The sequence below is a fragment of the Ornithorhynchus anatinus genome, chromosome X1 (genome assembly GCF_004115215.2).
Source record: "Ornithorhynchus anatinus isolate Pmale09 chromosome X1, mOrnAna1.pri.v4, whole genome shotgun sequence".
NCBI lineage: Eukaryota > Metazoa > Chordata > Mammalia > Monotremata > Ornithorhynchidae > Ornithorhynchus > Ornithorhynchus anatinus.
Genome location: NC_041749.1, coordinates 104,773,670 through 104,786,375, shown reverse-complemented (window position 1 = coordinate 104,786,375; position 12,706 = coordinate 104,773,670). Strand labels below are relative to the sequence as shown.

Genomic DNA, 12,706 nt, shown 5'->3' with positions numbered 1-12,706 from the left:
TTTGGGGGCAGGGCAGCCAGCTGGAGCTGGGAGGAGGAAGTGGGGGAAGAAGCGAGAAGGGAGCCATGGAGCAACCAGTGACTCCATGGGGTACCTGGGCAAGAACCTCTTGCACCCAGGCCCGGTGCCCAGTAAGAACCTAATAGGTGGTCGAGGACACAGTTAGGCTGAGTACATTTTCCTTATTAATCCCCCTCCTCCACCCCAAATTTCTGCTCCCTCAATGTTCTGCCCCCAACACCCCACCCCCAGACTCATCACCATTCTCAAAATGAAGAGTTAGCACCCCTGGGAGTGTTTAATATGTCCATACCATCAAGGCTTATTTATCCAGGAAAAGTGGAGTTTTTATATTGATACCGAACACACGCACACACATGCGTACACACTTCTTTCTTAGATGACACCTTTGATTAGTAATAATTGTGGCAGAAATTGCATGGCCTCGTGGAAAGAGCATTGAGCAAAGAACAAGGGCCTGGGAATCAGAGGACCTGGGTTTTAAACCTAGCTCTGCCTCTTGCCTCCTGTGTGACTTTGGGCAAATCACTTCACGTCTTTGTGCCTCAGTTTCCTCACCTGTAAAATGGGGAGTCAATACCCATTCTCCTTCCCCCGAGACAGTGAGTCCCATGTGAAACGGGGGCTGTGTCCAACATGATTATCTCATATCTAACCCAGCGCTTAGTACAGTACTTGGCACGTAGAAAACGGTTAAATACTCCAATTATTATTAAAGTTTACCTCTTGGCAGGGGCTGGGGGTGGGGCTGAAAAGTTCAATATGGGACCAACCGTCTCAGCCGTTAACAAGTACCCCGCCAAGCTTGTCCTTTGTTACTTAGCTGAGTTTGGTGGTGAAAATAACCAGCCTATTGGTCCAGAATAGTAAAAACGTTAGTTTTTAAAATGGTACTTAAGCACTTAATAATAATATCTGTTAAGCGCTTACTATGTGCCAGGCACTGTTCTAAGCGCCAGGGTAGATACAATAATAATAATAATAATAATAATAATGTTGGTATTTGTTAAGCGCTTACTATGTGCCGAGCACTGTTCTAAGCGCTGGGGTAGACACAGGGGAATCAGGTTGTCCCACGTGGGGCTCATGTCTTAATCCCCATTTTACAGATGAGGGAAATGAGGCACAGAGAAGTGAAGTGACTTGCCCCCACTCACACAGCTGTCAAGTGGCAGAGCGGGATTCGAACCCATGACCTCTGACTCCAAAGCCCGGGCTCTTTCCACTGAGCCACGCTGCACGTGGCTAAACACGCTAAAGCATGTGTTATACGTGTGTGTGTGTGTGTATGTATATGTATACACGTACATAATATAAATGTTTATATATACCTGTTTATATTTAAATTTAGGAGTGTGAGAAGCGAAGACTCTTCGGCCTGACTGTACTCCCGGCCCCACCTTCCTATAGGTGGATTTGGGGGGTGGGGAGGAGCCCAGGGCGGGAGTCTGGAATCATCCTGTCACGGGCTCAGGCAGCCAGCATTACTGCTTCCGTCCCGTCCCGTTTTTTTCACATAAAGCATAACCCCCCCAGCTTCTTCCCCTCCGGCCGGGGCTCTCGCAGCCCTGTCCCTTTGGGGAGAGGCGGCTCCTCTCCCTCGGCTCTAACCTCAGGCCCGGGCCGGCCCTTTCCCAGATAATAACGGTGGCATTTCTTAAGCGCTAACTATGCGCCGAGCACCGTTCGAAGCGCTAGGGTAGATACAAGGTCATCGGGGGGAGGGAGGGGGGTCCCTCGTGGGGCTCACAGTCATCATCCCCGTTTTCCAGATGAGGTCACTGAGGCAAGTCCCACAGCTGCCGAGCGGCGTAGGTGTAGACTCACGACCTCGGGCTCGCAAGCCCAGGCTCTTGCCACTGAGCCACGCTGCTTCTCGTCTTTTGTCCGAACTCCTCTGGGACGCTCGGACGGCTGGAGTTTGGGCGGCGCCATAAAGCCCCACCGGCGCAGGCAGCCGGTGCCCCCTTGCCTTTGCGGCTCGGCCCCCCCGTTCCCCAGACCAACGCTGGGCGGTTCTCCGCGGCAAGCCCCACCCGGGCCGAGAGGCGCCAAATGCGCGCCAAGTCGTGGAACTCCCTTCTCCCCGTCAGCGATTGGCCCGACCGGGGCCCGGGCCCGACTCGCCGCTAGAGCCGACCCGCCTCTTAGGGGAACTAACGAGGAGCGGGGAGGGAACCGTGACGGCTTAATGACGTTAGCAGGTAACGTAATGGCAGTTTCCTCTAACGAGCCTCGTCTTCTCCCCTCCCCCCAACCGCCTCTTTCCCCCGGCGCGGAGGAGGAGGAGGAGCGGGAGCGGCTGCGCCGCCGCCATAGATACTGTAGCCGTGGAGACTGTTACTTACCAACGGGGAGCGAGACGCAGCGGTACCGTCGGAGGCTCAGCCCGAACCCCAAGCCCAGCCGGTGAGAGGCGGCACCGCGGCCACCGCTGCAGGTGACTGATGCGAAACTCCCCCGTCCGCCCCCCCCAACCTGACAACTGCGGGAACTCCCGGGAGTTGAGCTGGGACGGCCGGAAAGTTCGTCCCGTTGCTGCCCCCCTCCTCCCCACCCCCCGCCCCATACCTCGCTCGGGGCCGGGGCACGAGGGTTCAATCCAAGAGAGAAGGGGAGACGGAGCGGGTCGAGGTCGGGACTCTTGCACTGGGGGAGACTTTCCGGGAGTTGGGGAGCGGGGACCCGGGGGACAGAAAGGAGTCTTGGAGTCCCAGTCGGGCGCCGCTTCAAACACCCCCTCTTTTCGCCCCCTTGCCACCAACTTCGTCTTACAGCCCGGAGTGAGGAGCGGGGCAGAGACGGGGCAAACTTTCTGGTGTCCTGGCTCCCCCTCCCTCCTCCCGTGCATACTTTCTCGACTCAGATCGCTTTAGCAGTTGTGGGGTTGCCCTCCGCGCCCCCTACGGCCCAAGCCTTCACACACACGCTCCTCCGCCGGGTGCCTCCCTCTCTCCTCCCAACCGGAGGTGTCTTCCCACCCCCCTACGCCGGCCCGGCCCGCCGCTTCCCGCTCGAACCGCCTCCGAGGCTGCTCCGTATTTGGATCGCTCTGGAATCAACCAACTTTCGCTCCCGCTGTCAGTTTGGAAAAAAAAAAAAAAAAAACAACCAACCCAAACCCACCCACCACGAGTCTCAGTACTACTTTGATCTTTTCTCACCATTTCCATTTTTGACTTCCCCCTCTCCTCCCCCTATCTAGTTAACTTTCTCTCCTTCCCGCCCCACCCGCCTCTTGAAAATATCACGTTTAATAGTTTTCTCTAACGATGGGAAAGAGGAAGAAACGTAATGCTCAGACACTTCTTGCCAACACCCATCACCGTCAGCCAGCCAGTGCAGTTTGATGGACTTTTTCTTCTTCTCGTTTTCGGAATCGTGTCTTATCAGATAAGCCGTTCCGGAGCCGGAGGATCCCATCTCGGGGTCTGTGTCCCTCAGAGCCGTATATTAGGGCGAGCGGGCGGGCACGCAGCATTTCCGAAGTCGACTTTTAAATGATTATAAAAACACCCTCTTATTCTCGCCACTCTTGTGACTCGGGGCGTTTAACTATTTTCAGATTCGCGACGCACGGCAGGGGAGAACGGTAGATGCATTCAATACACTTTTGAAAGATCGAGTTGTGCCTTATTTTCTTATTCTTTCTTTCCCCACCTCTTGTTGCCGCTCATTTTAATTCTTTGTCAGACCGAACCGTCATCAATCAGTCCTTAGCGTTATGCCGCCGGCTCTGTCAAACTCCTCTGCCTGAACTTTCTCCCGGGCAGTTAGACTCGCTCTTGAGTAACAGAATCGCTTCACACGCATGAGAGGGCTGCTGATTTTTGATTTAGGTGTCCTGAGCGTTGATTAAATCGTGTCGGGTGGAACACGGGGCATCCTCAACTTTTTGGAGGCTTTTTTCCCCCTTTTAAATTTAATTTCCTGCATCTTAACCGAACATTTCCATCCTTTGATTATAAGGGTCGAAAACAGTGTCTTTGAAAGCCGGTTATGTCAGGGCTTTAGCGGAGAGGAAAAAAAGGGATCAGGTCATTCTCTCTAACCAGCCCGCTCTAGATCCATTTTTTCTTGACGCCCTTCCCCCTCCCCCCCCCCCCCCCGGGAGAAAAAAGTAGATAACTGAGTCCAAAGCAGCCTTGGAAAGTGCTTTTCATCTCTGGCGATTTCTCTGGGCCACCCGACCAAACGGTTTCTAAAATTCTTCGCATACACTCTTCCTTCCACCTTCAAGTCCTTTGATTTAGCGAGAGCATTCGGAAAACTGTAGGTATTTGTGATGGAGCGGCGCTGGGGGAGAAGCTGCGGCTTTTGCGGGGGCACGGGGCCGTGGACTCACATGACCGCGTTCGGTGCCATCCTCCGGTCTCGCGGTTCCGTACCGCGCTGATGCCGATCGGAGAGCGCTTTCGTTGTTCAGAAAATAGGTGTGGTGGGCGGGGCTGGAGAGGGACCCCCCCCCCCCGGGGGGCTCATCTCTTTCTCTCCCCCTCCCTGCTGCCGGGAGCCAGAGGCTTCTAGGGAACCTTCCCTGTTAGATCCCGCTTGATCCTCTCCACCCCACCGGTTGGGAGGAAGGCGATCCTCCTGCAAGGGGAGAAAGGAAAAAGTACGATTCGGACCCTCCTAACTACACCTCCGGGGCAGGATTTGCCAGCAATGACTCACCTATTCATCCAGGGCAGATAGTAGTTTATTCTAGGTGAGTGAAAAAGAATATCGATTTGGTTCGTTTTACTTCTCGTCAGAGAAAGTTGGGCTAGTTCAAACTGAGTGTTCACTTTTTTATGGGGGGGGGTGGCATTGGTTTACTCTTTTAACTTCTTAAAAAGGGGCTGAGAAGCAGCGTGACTTAGTGGAAAGAGGACGGGCGTGCGAGTCGGAGGTTTTGGCTTCTAATCCCCGCTCCGCCACTTGTCTGCTGTGGGAACTCGGGCGAGCCACTTAACTTCTCAGTGCCTCAGTTCCCGCATCTGTAAAAATGGGGATGAAGACTGTGAGCCCCACATGGGACAACCCGATTACCTTGTATCTATCCCAGCGCTCAGAACAGTGCTTGACACATAGTAAGCGCGTAACAAATACCAACATCAATTAACATTGATTAAGGAAAAGTAATTCATTTGATATCCTGTGACGGCTCTCATTTAAACCCCAGATGATTATTCAAAATGGCTAGGCAGTTCAACCCTCCATTAAAATTCAAGTTTTAGTTGAACTCATGAGTATGTATTTAGCACACAGGCGCAGCTTGCCTGTTAAATGGATGAAAGCAGCGTGGCGCAGTGGAAAGAGCATGGGCTTTGGAGTCAGGGCTCATGAGTTCGAATCCCAGCTCTGCTACTTGTCAGCTGTGTGACTGTGGGCAAGTCACTTAACTTCTCTGTGCCTCAGTTCCCTCATCTGTAAAATGGGGATTAAGACTGTGAGCCCCGCGTGGGACAACCTGATTCCCTTGTGTTTACCCCAGCGCTTAGAACAGTGCTCTGCACATAGTAAGCGCTTAACAAATACCAACATTATTATGAAACTGGGGAAACCAAGATATTGAGGGATCATACGGTTTACTGGCTCAAAGAAACAAAGTCTTTGGGCATTTACAAATTCCTAACTTCCCAGACTTCTGGTGCTCGGCCGTCTTGGAAGGGATAATGGATCTGGGATAATGGGAATATTTAATAAATACTGATTGAAATACTCCTGAGATACTGAAAATATATGTCTGGAGAAAATTGTGAAATGTTATTCGGAGCTGGTTTGGGGCACAGAAGTGTTGGTATTTTCTCATTAAGTTTTTTATTGGAAATATCATTTAATGTCACAGTATGGGAGGTAGCCGAGCCTCATGAACTGAAGAGCCAAAAACCGAAGGCATAATGTGCCACCGGTCGTCGTCCCCTCCGCCCCACCAAATTCCTTTAACCAGAACGGCAAGTAGCCATTCCGGGGTTGGGGTGGCGATGAGTGGCAGAGAACAGGTGTTCCAGGGGGGTGGGGGGGTGGCCAGTGGTGGAGAGCAGGTGTTGCCGCGTTGGGGGTGGCGGTGAGCAAGTTGACAGCTGAAGCAGGAGCTGGGGGTGGAACCGCGGGTGGTGCCACCCTCCCTGGCCTGGGCCCTACTAGGTGGGGGCGTCACCGCTGCCTCCCCAAAAAAGACAAGAGCAGCAGCACACTGCAACCCGCTGCAGCCGTGGTGGCAAAATAATAATAACGAAGCACATGTATGTGATTTGCACAGCAAGTGAAGAAGAGCCACATGCGGCACGGAAGCTGCAGTTTGCTCCCTGCCCCCCTCCCCTTTGTCATATGAGAATTATAGACTGCAAGATAAGCTACCGTTGTGTCCATTTTTGAGTAAAATTCTTATTTGCTGGCATTACATCAGCAAGTGGCAGTTTTAGCCACCTTCTGAGTATTCCTGATTATTTTGAATATTTGGTCCTTTACCTAGTAAAGAGCTAGTACAGATTTTTAACTATGCATAGCACATTCCCTGATTTTGGTTATTTTATATACAGAATTTCAAAATGAGCTTTTGCATTCAGGCATACAGAAAAATCCTCAAGAGATTGGTTATTATTTTCCAACAGACCATCCTCACCAAAAAAACAGTCACTGAGGATTTGCGTGCAAGGCATCATACTAAAGAGCTGCGGGGTGGAAATCTCGGGCCCAATTCTGGGGGAGGTCTGTGGATCATGACATCTGAGGCTAGCCTGGGCCTGAGCCAGAGCAGAAGAGAGCCTGAGCCAAGCCTCACTTTTGCTGGTTCCTGCCGTGCATACTTGGCCACTGCTTTGGGTTGCCTGAGACTTGGTAGTCTCAGCAGCCTTGGGGACAGTCGTGCCCAAACCTTGCATATGTACAGCAATATCTCTCCAAATTAGGTGTAGTCACTGGTTTTGCATGACACATTTTTGCATGCATTTTGCAGTGTGCTGCACCCTTTGATTGCTCTATTGCTTGTTGCAGGAACACGATGGGCAGGGACAAGAGCGTAGCACTGGGCAAACCACTGGCACTAGAACTACTTCCTTCACATGGGTTCTTGATCCCGAAATCTTTGTCCTTTATGACAAGAGACTTCACCGCTCTCAAAGCACTTAGTACAGTGCTCTGCACACAGTAGGTGCTCAGTAAATGCCATCGATTGGTGGCGGCCAAGGCTGTTTCCAAGTGGTTTTCAGTTAATAATAATAATGATGGTATTTGTGAAGGGCTTACTTTGTGCCAAGCACTGTTCTAAGCTCTGGGGTAGATACAAGGTAATCAGGTGGTCCCACGTGGGGCTCACAGTCTTCATCCCCATTTTTACAGATGAGGTAACTGAGGTACAGAGAAGTGAAGTGGCTTGCCCGAGGTCACACAGCGGACAAGTGACGAAGCTGGGATTAGAACCCACATCCTCTGACTCCCAAGCCCGTGCCCTTTCCACTAAGCTTCTGCTCTGGAGTGCCACAGTTACTGGTGCTATGGTTCCCCTGACTGAAGTGGGGAATGGAGGCTTTCTCTTTTTAAATCACTTTTCGAGGATCTCACCTTTTTAAAATAATATTAGTATCGAGTGCTTCCTAAGTTTACAGCAGCCTCTTCTACCCGCGCCCCCACCTGCCGAAAAAAATGAGGTGTCGTCACTGACCATAAATGGGTTTTGAATGTCAAGATCTTGTGACCATTTCATGATGTGCTGTCAAGTATTGTGTGCTAAGCGCTGGGGTAGATACAAAGCTTAAAACACCTTTCAGAGCACATTGTACCCCTCCTCACACAACCTCCTATTGCCACCTATTTCTTCTCATATCAAACAAAACCCTCATCTTCAAAGACCCTGACTAATCCCCCACTTTGGGGGTTATGCCACCCCGTCAGCCATCTTAGCACTCCTGAGTAGATCTATTATTTACCTGCTTACTTTCTCATCTGTTATCCATGCTTTCACTTGTGCACCTGTCGTATGTTTAGCCGATCTCGTCCACCTGTCTCTCCTATTAGATTGAAAGCTCCTCGAGGGTAGGGATCACATCTTTTGCTACTTTTGTATGCTCATCAAACATTTAGTACTGTGCTCTGCCCACTGTAGTCACTCCAGAGTGCTCTTGATGATGATGGGTTCTGGGGGTAGGTGGGGGCCATTTAAACCCAGTGCAGACCTGGCTAGGTTTGGCTTTGTGCTAGCCTGATTGGGTCCGTGGACTTGAATCCACAGCTGATTGAGGATTCCGGCTCTAGAGGATCTTACAGTCTAACAGAGGGTGGGGAAGACAGAGCAAAGATGGAAATACAGACCAAGGTGGAGAAGCAGAGTGGCCTAGTGGATAGAGCATGGGCCTGGTAGTCAGAAGGACCTGGGTTCTAGTCCCAACTCTGCCACTTGTCTGCTATGTGACCTTGGGCAATTCATTTAACTTCTCTGTGCTTCAATTCCCTCACCTGCAAAGTGGGGATTAAGACCGTGAGCCCTATGTGGGACTTGGACCTGATTACCTTGTCTCTACCCCAGCGCTTAGAAAAGTGCCTAGCACATAGTAAGTGCTTAACAAATACCCTAAAATCTCCCCACAGGGACACAATTTATAGGATTTACAGTCTGCTAGAATGTAACCCTGTGAGGGCAACAATCGTGTCTAGTGAGGGTATAGTACCTTCCCAAGAGCTTAGAACAGTGCTCTGCACAAAGGAAGCACTCAGTAAATGCCACTGGTTGATTGATTGCATGGGAAAATAAATACCGGCCTCACTTCTGGATTCAGTGCAACTGAAACTGCTCAAACCTGAGCTGAACTGGTGATGGCTTTTTTGTGCATATGCTTCCAACTGAGGCTTGCATCAAAGCATGCCAGGTCTGGTTTTAGTTCAGCATGCTCACCTGTGGTCTGTCCGGTTGGACTTGAACCTGGGTAGGAAAACCTGGAGAGGCCAGTTCCCAGGTCCACTGAGTCTTCCCAGATTATAGGCCATTCATAGGCCTCTAGACTGTAAGTTGGTTGTGGGCAGGGAATGTGTCTCCCAACTCTGTTAATAATAATAATAATAATAATGGTATTTGTTAAGCACTTACTATGTGCCAATCACTGTTCTAAGCACTGGGGTAGATACGAGGCAATCAGATTGTCCCACATGGGGCTCACAGTCTTAATCCCCATTTTACAGATGAGGTAACTGAGGCACAGAGAAGTTAAGTGGCTTGCCCAAGGTCACACAGCGGACAAGTGGCAGAGCCGGGATTAGAACTCACGTCCTCTGACTCCCAACCCGTGCTCTTTCCGCTAAGTCATGCTGTTGTACTCTACTCTCCCAATTGCTTAGTACAGTGCACTGCACACAGTAAGCACTCACCCAGTAAATGCCACTGATGATTCATCATTCTTGGGGCTCTGGGTCTCACCCCTCAGCAAGAGTCTGAGTGTGCAGGAGACTCTTGGTCTCTCTCTAGCATAACAATAGGGCAAATTGGGTCCCCACTCTGCTTATGCATGGGAAGAATGAAAAGGTAGAAGCCTTGCCAGCTTGGATGCAGACACACTGATGCAGAATGCCCGGCTCTTGCGCTCCTTCTGATGAGAATGGCTCCAGCTATTGAGATTTCAAGCTTTCTGTGAGCTATTGAAAGCAGAAATCCCAGAGCTTTTTGAAGCCATGCCGTAGAACACTGTGACTAGGGTTTTCAAGAGCCCAAGGGATTCCAGGGCCCTGAGAACTAGGCCTGCCTAAGGATCCATGTCGGGGTCGGGGTGGGGAGGTTGGGGGAGGAAGGGAAATAATGCTGACTTTATAGTTTGGCTTGTATAGGCAGATCTGCCCTCCTCTATCTCTGGCCCTTTAGCCATCTGTTTGGCTACCTCAAGCAGCCATACCCCAGGATAGCAGGTATCCTTAAAAACTTACATAAATGTGTAATTAATGGGGGAAGGAGAAGATTCCATGTGAAGATAACTGAAAGAGGTTAGAACTTTTCAGTCTGGAAAGAAGACTGAGAGAGAGAGACATGATTGAAGTCTCTAAAATCTTGAAGGTGCAGCCAGAACAATACAGAATTCCTGTTTACACCACTGTGACAAGCGGGCACCTGTTGAAACTTGAAGGTGGCAGGTTCAAAACAAACAGAAGGAAACATTTCTTCACCTAGCTGGAGGTAAGCTGATGGAATTTGTTACCACAGGAAATTGTGCTGGCTAAAAATATTAGCAGGTTTGAGAGGGGTTTGGATAATGGATTCATGGGTTTTATCTGAATCCGCTGCTTGTGAACCAAGTGTAAGCTCCTTGTGGGCAGAATACATGGTCGTACTTCTCCAGGACTTAGTACAGTGTCGGATTCAGTATACGATCAATAAATACCATTTCTTCTGCTACTTAGAGGGGAAGTTAAAGATGTAGAGAGAAAAGTTAAGGGTCCATCCCTAGCCATGTCAGCGGGCAACCATAATATGGTTCCTTCAAGCATCCTGTTGCCACTGCCAACGAATCATTGGTCTGATTCTACATCGACACTGTGCATGTTGTTCATTATTATTCATGATAACAACAGCAATAATAGTGGTATTGCTCATGGGCAGCGAACGTGTCTACCAATTCTGTGATATTGTACTCTCCCAAGCGCTTAGGACAGTGCTCTGCGCACAGTAAGCTCTTGATAAATACCATCAATTACGATGTGCTAAGGGGCTGGGGTAGTCCAAGACAATCAGATCGGAAACAATCCCTGTCATTCATTCATTCATGCATTCAATCTCCCAGTCTAAGCGGGAGGGAGCACAGGTATTTCAACCTCATTTTACAGATGAGGAAACTGAAGCACAGAGATGTTAGTGACTTGCCCATGGTCACTCGGCAAGCAAATGGCAGAATCAAGATTTGGATTCAGGACTCCTGACTCCGAGTTCTCTGCTCTTTCCACTGATCCGTGCTGCTTCTCCTGATTCTCTAAGATTTTATGTACTGGGTGTGTCGGGAGGAAAAGGGTCGAGATATAGCGTGGGGAGGCTCGATTTAGGTCAGGGAAGGCTTTGTGGAGGAAATGAGACTTGAGAAGTGATCTGAAGATTAGAAGGGCTATGGTTTGGGGAGTGGAAAGAAGGCTGTTCTAGAAATGTGGGATGGCCTGGGTGAGAGAGTTAAGAGAGGGAGGAGTGCAGCAGAAGCCAGTGAAGAGGTTGGACTTGAGGAAAGGTCTTGAGGAAAATGATGACAGTGTGGGTGGGTGCAGCTGTTGTGTAGAGCCTTAATGAGTTTTGGTCTTCGTCAGGGGACTCTTTCATTCAGTCCTATTTATTGAGCACTTACTGTGTGCAGAACACTGTACTAAATGCTTGGGACAGTACAATATAGCAATAAACAGACACATTCCCTGCCCACAGTGAGTTTACAATCCAGCGGGGCAGAAAGACATTAATATGAATAAGTAAATTACAGATATGTACATAAGTGCTGTGTGGGACTGGGGGTGGGGGGAATCAATAAAGGGAGCAAGTTGGGGCAACCCAGAAGGGAGTGGAAGAAGAGGAAAGGAGGGTTTAATCAGGGAAGGCTTCTTGGAGGAGATGTGCCTTCAATAAGGCTTTGAACGGGGGGAGAGTCATTATCTGTTGGATATGAAAGAGGAAGAACGTTCCAGGCCAGAGGCAGGACGTGGGTGAGGGGTCGGTGGCGAGATGGACGAGATCGAAGTTCATTGAGAAGGTTAGCATTAGCGGAGCAAAACGTGAGCTGGGTTGTAGTAGGAGAATGGCGAGGTGAAGTAGGAGGGGGCAAGGTGATTGAATGTTTTAAAGCCAATGGTGAGGAGTTTTTGTTTGAATCTGGAGCTACTGTAATGATTTGAGTAAGGGGATAATATGAATAGTCATAATGAAAAAGATTTTGGCAAGTGCATTTAGGATGGATCCTAGTGGGGAGAGAATGAAGGATGCAGAAGATCTGGCTAGACAAAGTGAGCGAATGTTAGGATAAGGGATTTAGAGTCGGGGATGGAGAAGAGGTGACTCAGGATCAGATCTAGGAAGTATTGCGGAAACTGATGTGTGTTAGAGGAGTCAAACGTGTCTCAGAGTACTAGCCAAGGGGATTTGCAGGATGGTGGTGCTGCCAATATCAATCAATTGCATTTACTGAGTCCCTGATGTGTGCAGAGCACTGTTCAAAGCATTTGGGAGAGTAAAAATAGTTAGTAGACATGGTCCCTGCCCTAAAGGAATTTACATTCTAGCAGGTGAGGCAGACACGACAGTAATTCACAGATAGGTCGAAGAAAGGGAAGAGGATTTGTACCTGAGTTAATGCTTGAGTAAGCAGGTATATATAATGTACAACGAGTGCCACTGGAGATTGTGAGTACTTAAGTGTTCAGGTGGCACAGGAGTGCTGAAGTGACAGTTCGGGGGGTGGGGGGGGTCAGCAATAATCCCTGGGAGAATTGAAGTTAACTGGGAATGGGAAAAGATGGGAGACAACATCAGTAGGGAGAGTCTGTCTTTGCCATGTTCAATTTTAGCCAGTGGTTAGACATACAAGGAAAGATGTTAGGCGGAAACAGTGCAATATACAGGTTTGACTTTGGGTTATGAATGTGAGAATCAGCCACGTACAAATGGAATATGAAATCATGAGTGGATGATATAGACAGATGAGAAAGAAGAGAAAAAGAGAAAGAGAAGCGCAACAGCCCCTTTACAGAGGCCTGG

The 12,706-nt window shown here is 49.6% G+C and overlaps 1 protein-coding gene across 2 annotated transcripts in view; it reads left to right on the top strand.

Moving 5' to 3' along the window:
• The first annotated feature begins 2,296 nt into the window (after window positions 1-2,296).
• The window catches only part of RFX2 (regulatory factor X2), a 180,094-nt gene continuing 169,684 nt past the window's right edge, over window positions 2,297-12,706 (top strand). For both annotated transcript variants that reach the window (XM_029051839.2, XM_029051837.2), the window contains exon 1: window positions 2,297-2,461. The gene's annotated coding sequence lies outside the window, so the exon portion shown is untranslated. The remainder of the gene's footprint in view (window positions 2,462-12,706) is intronic.